The sequence below is a fragment of the Leucoraja erinacea genome, chromosome 13, assembly GCF_028641065.1.
Source record: "Leucoraja erinacea ecotype New England chromosome 13, Leri_hhj_1, whole genome shotgun sequence".
NCBI lineage: Eukaryota > Metazoa > Chordata > Chondrichthyes > Rajiformes > Rajidae > Leucoraja > Leucoraja erinaceus.
In genome coordinates this window covers 42,768,422-42,777,322 of record NC_073389.1, presented here as the reverse complement: position 1 = coordinate 42,777,322, position 8,901 = coordinate 42,768,422, and positions in this window count along the sequence as shown.

The window sequence follows — 8,901 nt, the reverse complement described above, 5'->3', positions numbered from 1 at the left end:
TTTGAAATATCTACTATGAAATGTCATGCAAATATGTCAGTGCCTTCATTACTTTCTTTAAAAAGTACAATTTCACTTGAATCATGTTAATGCTACATTTCTGACTGCCTGAGGTGGAAGCTCTGGATTAACAGAAAAGTCTTGCTTAACACATGCATGTAGACACGTACACATGCAGACACACACACACCGACTCTTAGCACTCACATGCGCTTACACATACACACAAATATCCTCTGTTATTTTGCCCATAACAATCACTAATTCTGATCTACACAATAGACAATGTGCAGGAGTGGGCCATTCGGCCCTTCGAGCCAGCACCACCATTCAATATGATCATGGCTGATAATCCCCAATCAGTACCCCGTTTCTGCCTTCTCCCCATATCCCCTGACTCCGCTATTTTTAAGAGCCCTATCTAGCTCTCTCTTGAAAGCATCCAGAGAACCTGCCTCCACTGCCCTCTGAAAACAACACTGTGAAAACAATATTGAAACAGGGACATCTTCCAGTTTTGACTATTTCACACAAATAATAGATTGATTAAAATAAAATCGACATCTAATTATTGTTCTGTTACCAAAATAAATCTACCAAGACGCAGGTTGAATTGAATGCTTCTTGGTCTGTGACTGGGGATTGATAAGTGTGCATGATTCCAATGCAAATGGAGCAATGGTTAATTTCTACTCTGGTGTTCGAGCATTACTGACTGTATATATATATATTTTAAATAAAGCATTTTTGCTGATGAGTTCAGAAAAATATCCGCTGAGTGATTGGATTTTTTTAGTACAATGCAATCGCAAAGTAAGCTCATCAACACCTCTACTTCCTCAAAGGTTTGTGGAGATTTAGCATGTTGCTGAATACTCGATCGAATCTCTACAAATATATGGTGGAGAGCACACTGGCTGGTTTCATCACGGACCGGTTTGGAAATTCTAATGCTCAAAAATAAAGGAGGCTGCAGAAAATGGTGGACATTGCCCAATCCATCATTCATACTGACCTCCCCACTGTTGAAAGAACCTATAATAAGTGCCTCAAGACGTCAGCCAATATCATCAAAAACCCACACTACCATGGCCATACACTCATCTCACTGCCGCCTTCAGCAAGAAGGTACAGGAGCCTGAGAACCGTTATCTTCAGCTTCCAGAACAGCTTCTACCCACCTACCATCAAGTTCTTGAACTAACCAATAACCCACCTCAACCCAACCTAACTACAAAGAACTTTGCGCTATTATGGTTGCTCAATGTCATTTGGTTTTTGCACTATCATGGTCTGATTTACTTAGAACAATTGATAATTTATTGTATACTTACCACTGTTGACGTTGCATCTAATATGCCTGTAAAGTTAGAATATAATTGTTCAGGTTCATATCCAGTGCAAATGACAAATACACACTCTTGATCTTGAAATCAATTTTGTGCATGAAACACAGGTACTACCTAATTGAATTTCTTGGTTATTATGTTATGGTCAGATGTGAGAATTCTGAAGCGGCATATAAACTATTTCATAATAGAGCCACAAATGTTATAGATGGAGGTGTTTTCGTAGAGAGATGTATTTCATGTATCTTCCGTGTTCAATATTCATCTACAGATTTCAATCCTACCAGTCATATATTTGAGTAAGCAAATCAAAACAATGATGAAAGGAAAGGCAATTATGTTTAATGCAGATATTATTTTCTAATTGTCTTATAATGTTCCACTCCCCAAAATGTCTAATATGTTGGAAGAAACTTCATAAATGATTTTATATTTCCTTCGGCTTTCCGTCCCTCCATAGAGGTTTTTGATGGGGAACTGATTTTCTGTTGCCTTTTATGATTAGCAATAGAGTCATACATCGTGGGAACAGGCCCTTTGGCCCAACCTGTCCATGCATGCTCACCATGATGCCTATCTAAGCTAGTGCCATTTGCCTGCGTTTGATCCATATCTCTCTAATATCCTCCATTCCATGTATGTCAAAATGACTGTCCAAGTATCTTTTAAATTTTGTTATTGTACCCGTTTCAACTCCTTCCTCTGGCAATTCACTCCATGTACTGACCACCCTCTATATGAAGGATGTTGCCCCTCAGGTTCCTATTAAATCTTTTCCCTCACTGTTTAAATCTATACCATCTGTTTCCTGATACCTCTACTCTGGGAAAGAGACTGCATTCATCTCATCTACACCTCCAGATTTTATACACCTTTATAAGATCACCCCTAGTCTCCTGTGCCCCAAGGAATAAAGTACAGCACTATGGTCTATACCTGGAATGAACTTCAAGACAAACACCCTGAATGCCTCGAGAAGCAGACACAAATAGCTGGAGTAGCTCAGCGGGACAGGCAGCATCCCCAGAGGGACGAAATGGGTGACGTTTCGGGTCGAAACCATTCTTCAGACTCAAGAAGCACTTTGATTCTGTATTTGGAGTTGTAATATTTTTCTGGATTAAAGAACAAAAACAGGCTAGAAGGCTATCCTCTCCTTGCCCTGTTTCATGAACTTACATCATGTTGAGAGTCAATCAATCAGATAGAAAATATGCATACAAGGGTGGAAGGGCAAAACTGGAGACAAAGGGCAAGATTTGAGACAAAGAGACATCACAGTAAGACAATACCATAAAACATATGTGCAATATAAATAGCAGTTAGATGAGGAAAAAGAATGAGTGAGATGATCACTGAAAATAAAACAATGTAATGATAATTTACTCCTTGCATTATAGCACAACTAGACACAAGTACATTATAGCACAAGTAGAAATTATAAATGAAAATGTTAAGTTAAAAAAAAATCTTTCACAGATTTAAGGGGGAATTTACTATTTCCACCATCTCTCAATTTATGTGAATGTTCCATACACAACTAAACAGGATATAATTATCAAGAACAACTGTTTACTGTCATATTTTAAACACCATTCATTGCTATTAACAATTTTTGCTCTGCAAATCTGGATAAAACTTTTTTGATATGGAACATTGTCATATTCATAAAATAATAAAAGATAACTGAAGTGCTAAAACATAAACCAAAATCAAGGAAGGCAAAGGGAACATCTGCACCCAAGAAACCACTAAAGATATATGGTGGAAAAAAATCAGAGAGTAAAATCTCGCAATTAAAGGAGAAGGAAATAAATTAATTCTCTGCAATTTTCGTAAATCTGATTACTTCATTAAGATCATGTAATTTTAGAATAACATTTGTAATATAATAAAGGTATGACAATGATAATATTTGTAAGGCAGTAGTGTGCTTATTGCTATATGAATTTCTGTTTTGAAATAATTCAAATAATATGGGCCTGAGCCTTGAGTTTATGAAGATTTCCAGATCTGCTTACACCCAAGGGACACAAAGTAAGGATTTATATTGCACTTTTAATGCTCTTAAGACATCTCAAAGCAGTTTAAAACCAATTCGTTTTGAAATGAACACCTTGCTTTAATGTAAGCTGCTATTTGCATACAACCATCTCTCACCATGGCTTTGCAATATTGGACAAATCATTATTTTATTTTGAGTTGTTGGTTGTGAGATTAATATTGGCAATGCAAGAGATAACACCTCTAATGGTTTTCAGAATAGGATCATTACATTCACCTGGCAGTGTAGGCAAGATCTTGGCTTTACATCACATAAAATAAACGATTCCTCTGACAATGCAACCACCTTCATTACATTTGTTTTTTTTCCCTTTAAGATCACCTACTGGAGCTCGCAAAGTGATTACTACTCCCCAATAAATTGCAGCAAAAATTGTTGATTTAATTTACGTAGTTTTATGATAGTTCATTGATATGACATCTTAAGTTTCAAGCTCATAGGACCCTAAGGCGATAAGATGGAGTGGCAAAGAAGGTAGTGGGCATGCTTACATCATGGCATGGAGTATAAGAACCAGGACAACATGTTGCAGCGTTATAAAACTGGTTTGGCTGCATTTGGAGTATTGTGTGCGGTTCTGGACATTCCATTACAGGAAGGATGTGGAGGTTTTGGAGAGGGTACTGAAAAAATGTACCACAATGCAGTCTGGATTAGAGGTATCAAATATGTAGAAAGGCTGGATAAACCTGGACTGTTTTCTCTGATGCTTTGGAGGTTGAGGTAAGACAATAGAAGTTTATAAAGCTATGAGAAGCATAAATAAGGCAGATAGTCAGATCCTTTTTCCCGGAATGAAGTTACCAAGTGCAAGAGGGCATAGCCTCACGGGGAGATGGGGAAAGCTGATGCCTGGAACAAGCTGCCAGGGGTGGTGATGGAGTACATTTGAGTGGTGTTTAAGAGGGTTTGGACAGGCACATGAATATGCAGGGATTGCAGGTATATGGACACATGCAGGCAGAAGGGATGAATGTAATTTGACATCTTGCCCGATGCAGACATCGAGGAGCCAAGAAACCCGTTCATCTGCTGCATTGTTTCATCTTCTGCATTTTAAAATTATGTTGAAATGATATGGAATAACAAAAAGTCGAGACATATTCAGTCTATCCAGCATTTTCTGTTTTTATAACATTTAAAACCTCTGTTTAATTGGCTAAAAGCGGGAAGCGCAAGTGGTTTCGGTGGGCTGAAGGACCTATTTCCATAATGTATCTAAACAATCTCTAAACTAAACTTGGGTAAACACCTTCAGCCCTGGGTTTTTTGTATGAAAGCCCAGCAGAAAGCTGTGTCTAAACAACTTTCAGCAAGTCCACACCCACCAAAAATGCCTGGAATCCATCACATGGAACTACTCACTGTAATGGGTGCAATAGAGATTTACGTGCACACTCTGCAAAAGAAGAAAACAAACATTGAAGACAAACAAGTACACATGCAAAACATTTACAGTAACTCAGTGCAGTTTGCTTTAAATTAACCAAAAGAATAGCAATTTTCAACTCATTCTTAGAGGACAAATAACTTCAGTGTAATGAAATAGATTTACAGAAACTATGCTGAGCTAACAAAATAGCTTCTCATGATGCAAATCATAAATATTTCAAAGTATTGTAATCAGTTATAAAGTTTATGGGGTAGAAAGAGAGAAACCATTTCTTCTAGTGAGGCAGATAAGGACACAGAATGTCTCACAATCAGAGCTAGGGTTTACAAGACTAAAGGCAGGAAGCAATTCTTCATATAATGGTTATTAAAAACTAAGAACACCCTTCAAAATAAATGGGGATCAATGAAAAACATTGGAAGTGAGACCAGAAGATTTTTAATGAGCAACGATATTAAGGGATTATTTAAACCAAGATAGATAAAGGGAGTTATGGTGCACATAAAGTTCAATCGAATTGAATTTTGGAATGGGTCTAATCATGCTCTTATATTATTTATTCAGCTATCTATACTATTACTAAAACACTCATCTTGTCCTCTTCCGGTTTGTGTTATTTTTAAATTTGTGCAAAAACGGTACCCTATATCGCTCGGATTTTTTGGCCACCTTACTCACCGTTCTCCTCTGCTCCAAGCGCACCAAGTTTTGTTCCGATCGGTGGAATATTACAAAAGTTATGAAGGTTTAACAAATCGTGAGATCAGCAGATTGGTCTTCTCGCCAGTCAGTCAACACCCATCCGACACCCGCTGTCAATCACCGTGCGAGGAGAATAAAACCCCAGAGGCAGGGCTGAGTCCATGAGCCGTGCTGATTGAGCCCGCAAGAGTGGAGTCGGGGAAGCCGCTGAGTGGAGCCGGGAAGTCTGTGTGGTGCCGTGGAGTCCCTGCCCCCCCCACACGCCCCCTTTTCCCCCCCCACACCACCCCCTCCCCCTCCCCCACCACCCCCCCCCTCACAGGTAGATAGGGTGGTCAAAAAGGCTTTCAGCACATTGGGTATAGAAGTTGGGAGGTCATGTTACAGTTCTATAAGACGTTGGTGAGGCCACATTTAGCGTATTGTGTTCAATTTTGGTCTCCCTGCCATAGGAAAGATGTCATCATGCAGGAAAGGGTGCAGATAGGATTTAAGAGGATGTTGCCAGGACTTGAGGACCTGAGCTATAGGGAGAGGTTGGGCAGGCTATGACTACAAAATAAAGGCACAAAGTGCTGGAGTAACTTGGTGATTCAGGCAGTACCTCTGGAGTAAATGGGCTAACAACGTCAGAGCAGCAGGAATCAGAGGTGGAGCAGTGAGAGAGGGTCTCACAGAACTACCGTCAGAGAGAGAGAGAACTTCAAAGAAGGCATTAGTCTGAAGAAGTCTGACCCAAAAATTCACCTATCCATATTGTTTGACCCACTGAGCTACTCCGACACTTTTTGCCTTTTATCCCCCCTCCCAAAATATAGTTACATTTTGTAATCTCTGAGCAGTCATAAAAACATATTGAATAAGTAATCAAAAATGATATATTTAAATGAGTGTGACTGAGATAAAGTATCCCCCTTAATCCTTTCTGCAGCATTTAGTATAGTCGGGTTCATTGTCCTTTTTATCGTTTAGATGCTAGGGGAATCTCTTTTGACTCCAGAGATACAGCTTGGAGACAGGCGTTTTGGCCCACTGAGTCCGCTCCGACAAGCAATAGACTAGGGATAATTTATAACTTACAGAAGCCTACAAACCTGCACCTCTTTGGAGTGCAGGAGGAAATCGGGGCACATAGAGAAAACCAAGGGAGAACGTACAATCTCTGTGTATACAGTACCCATAGTCAGGATCGAACCTGGGTCTCTGGCGCTGTAAGGCAGCAACTCTACCGTTGCATCACTATGCTGCCTTCTTCAGATCCATTCCAATTGATCTAATGGTCAATATCTCTCCAGAAATTACTTTTCTGCCCTTCCTCACAGACACTCATTCCTGTTTTTTTCTTATCAAAACAATAGGTCTTTAAACGGAAACTTTTCTCTTTCCACAGATGCTGCCCGACTTGCTTATTGTTTCCAGCATTTGTTGTTTTTAATCTCAAGTCACGTCAAGTCGTCAACTCCGTCCAATCGCTGCTTTCTGCTGAAACAACCCATATTTCCAGCTTAAATGAATGGTGAGAGAATAATAATAAAACTATATAAAACAACAGCAAAAGTATCAGGAGAGTTCATTTTACCACATTTACTATTAATTATATTTTTAGGGATAGAAAATAACGATGAAAAGGGACGAGGTTCAGAGACCACATCTATTGTTGCAAAGAGAGCAAAGAGTCTTAAAAGACATTTTCAGAAGGGCGATACTTTTATTGGGACCTCAGTGACAAGGGTTCACTAGTTTGAGGAGTGAAGCCAGGAGTGCCTGTTAATAATTGAGCCTGGGGCTATTTGTTCCTTAAGGAATTAAAAAACGACTGAATATTTGAAACAGGGATCAAGCACATGTGAATGGGACAGTGTGATTGCTTTGGCAAGGAGACAATTAGATGATTTGATTTCAGTGCTGCAATCTAACATGGTTTTATTTTTACCCCATTTCGCTTGATCCCTTAAGACCTTTGGTCTAACATCAAGTCTTGTATTAGTCACAGTTTTCTCCAGCACAGTGTTAAGAAGACTGAGGCCACTGCCTTGCTACCCACTGCAAAGTCTGCTCCTTAGCTACTGACTGTCACCTCTCCCAGCCTCTCTCAAACCAATTCATGCTACTGACAGTCCCAGTATCTGGTTCAACCCTGGGTCAGAGCCTTTTCATCAGCAATCTGATTACATTCATCTGTGGACTGAGTAAACACATTTCCTCACTTCCTTTTTCATTGGGGCTTTACATTATCTTTAAACCAGACTAGGCTGCTCTAACATCCTCTTTCCTGGTTTAGCGTCCTTTATCCCCTATAAACACCAACATTAAAAAGGAAAGGCACAAAATGTTGAGGAGTAACTCAGAGGGTCAGCCAGCATCCCTGGAGAACATGGATAGGTGACGTGTTGGGTCGGGACCTTTCATGTTCTCCAGAGATGCTTCCTGACCCACTAAGTCACTCCGGCATTTAGTGTCTTTCCTTGGTAAACCAGCATCTGTTGTTCCTTGTTTCTACTAACATTAAAAGCTTTACTTCATATGGCCTATCCCACGGTTTGCCAATCACCCCTTCTTATTGATTTGCGTAAGCTTTCTATTCCTCTGTATCATAATCGTAATAATCACCTTAATCTACAAATTGCTTCAATTTTTCCCTCAGCTTTCCTCAACTCTCATTTCCCAATGTCAAAGCTTTATCCACAAAGTTATTTACAAACATTTGGCATGTTCTATACATCAAAACTAGAACTATAAATCTTTAGGGGCAACATAGTGGCGCAGCGGTAGAGTTGTTGCTTACAGCGCCAGAGATCTTGACTATGGGTGCTGTCTGTACAGATTTTGTACGTTCTTCCCGTGACTGTATGGGTTTTCTCCAGGAAATACAATTTCCTCCCACACTCAAAAGACCTATAGGTTTGTAGGCGAATTGGCTTGTTATTAATGTAAAGTTGTCCCTACTGTGTGTAGGATAATGTTAGTGTGTGTGGATCGCTGGTCGGTGTGTATCTCTAAACTAAACTTAACTAATGCAAATGTTTGCCAAGTTGTTGTCTGAATTCTGCACTAAGACAGGGGAATCCAGCCCCACCCCTGAACAATTGATTCATTGATGGTATTCCTGCCACTGAACTAAAATGCTGGGAGTACAATTTCTAGGCAATAGATCTGAGCACATGATTGCAATTATGTGCAACAGTAATCAATTGCTGCACTGTGAGATGTGCCATCTTTGGAAGGGAAAGCTAAACTAAGGTCTGTGTTTCCAGATGGTTTGCAAATAATCCTATGAAACTATTTTCAGCAAAAATGTAGATTTCTTGGTGTTGTGGCCAACATTAAAACTTACTGCACCGAACACAGCCATTCACCCATTGCATCGGTGCCAGCCGAAGATGCCATTTAGA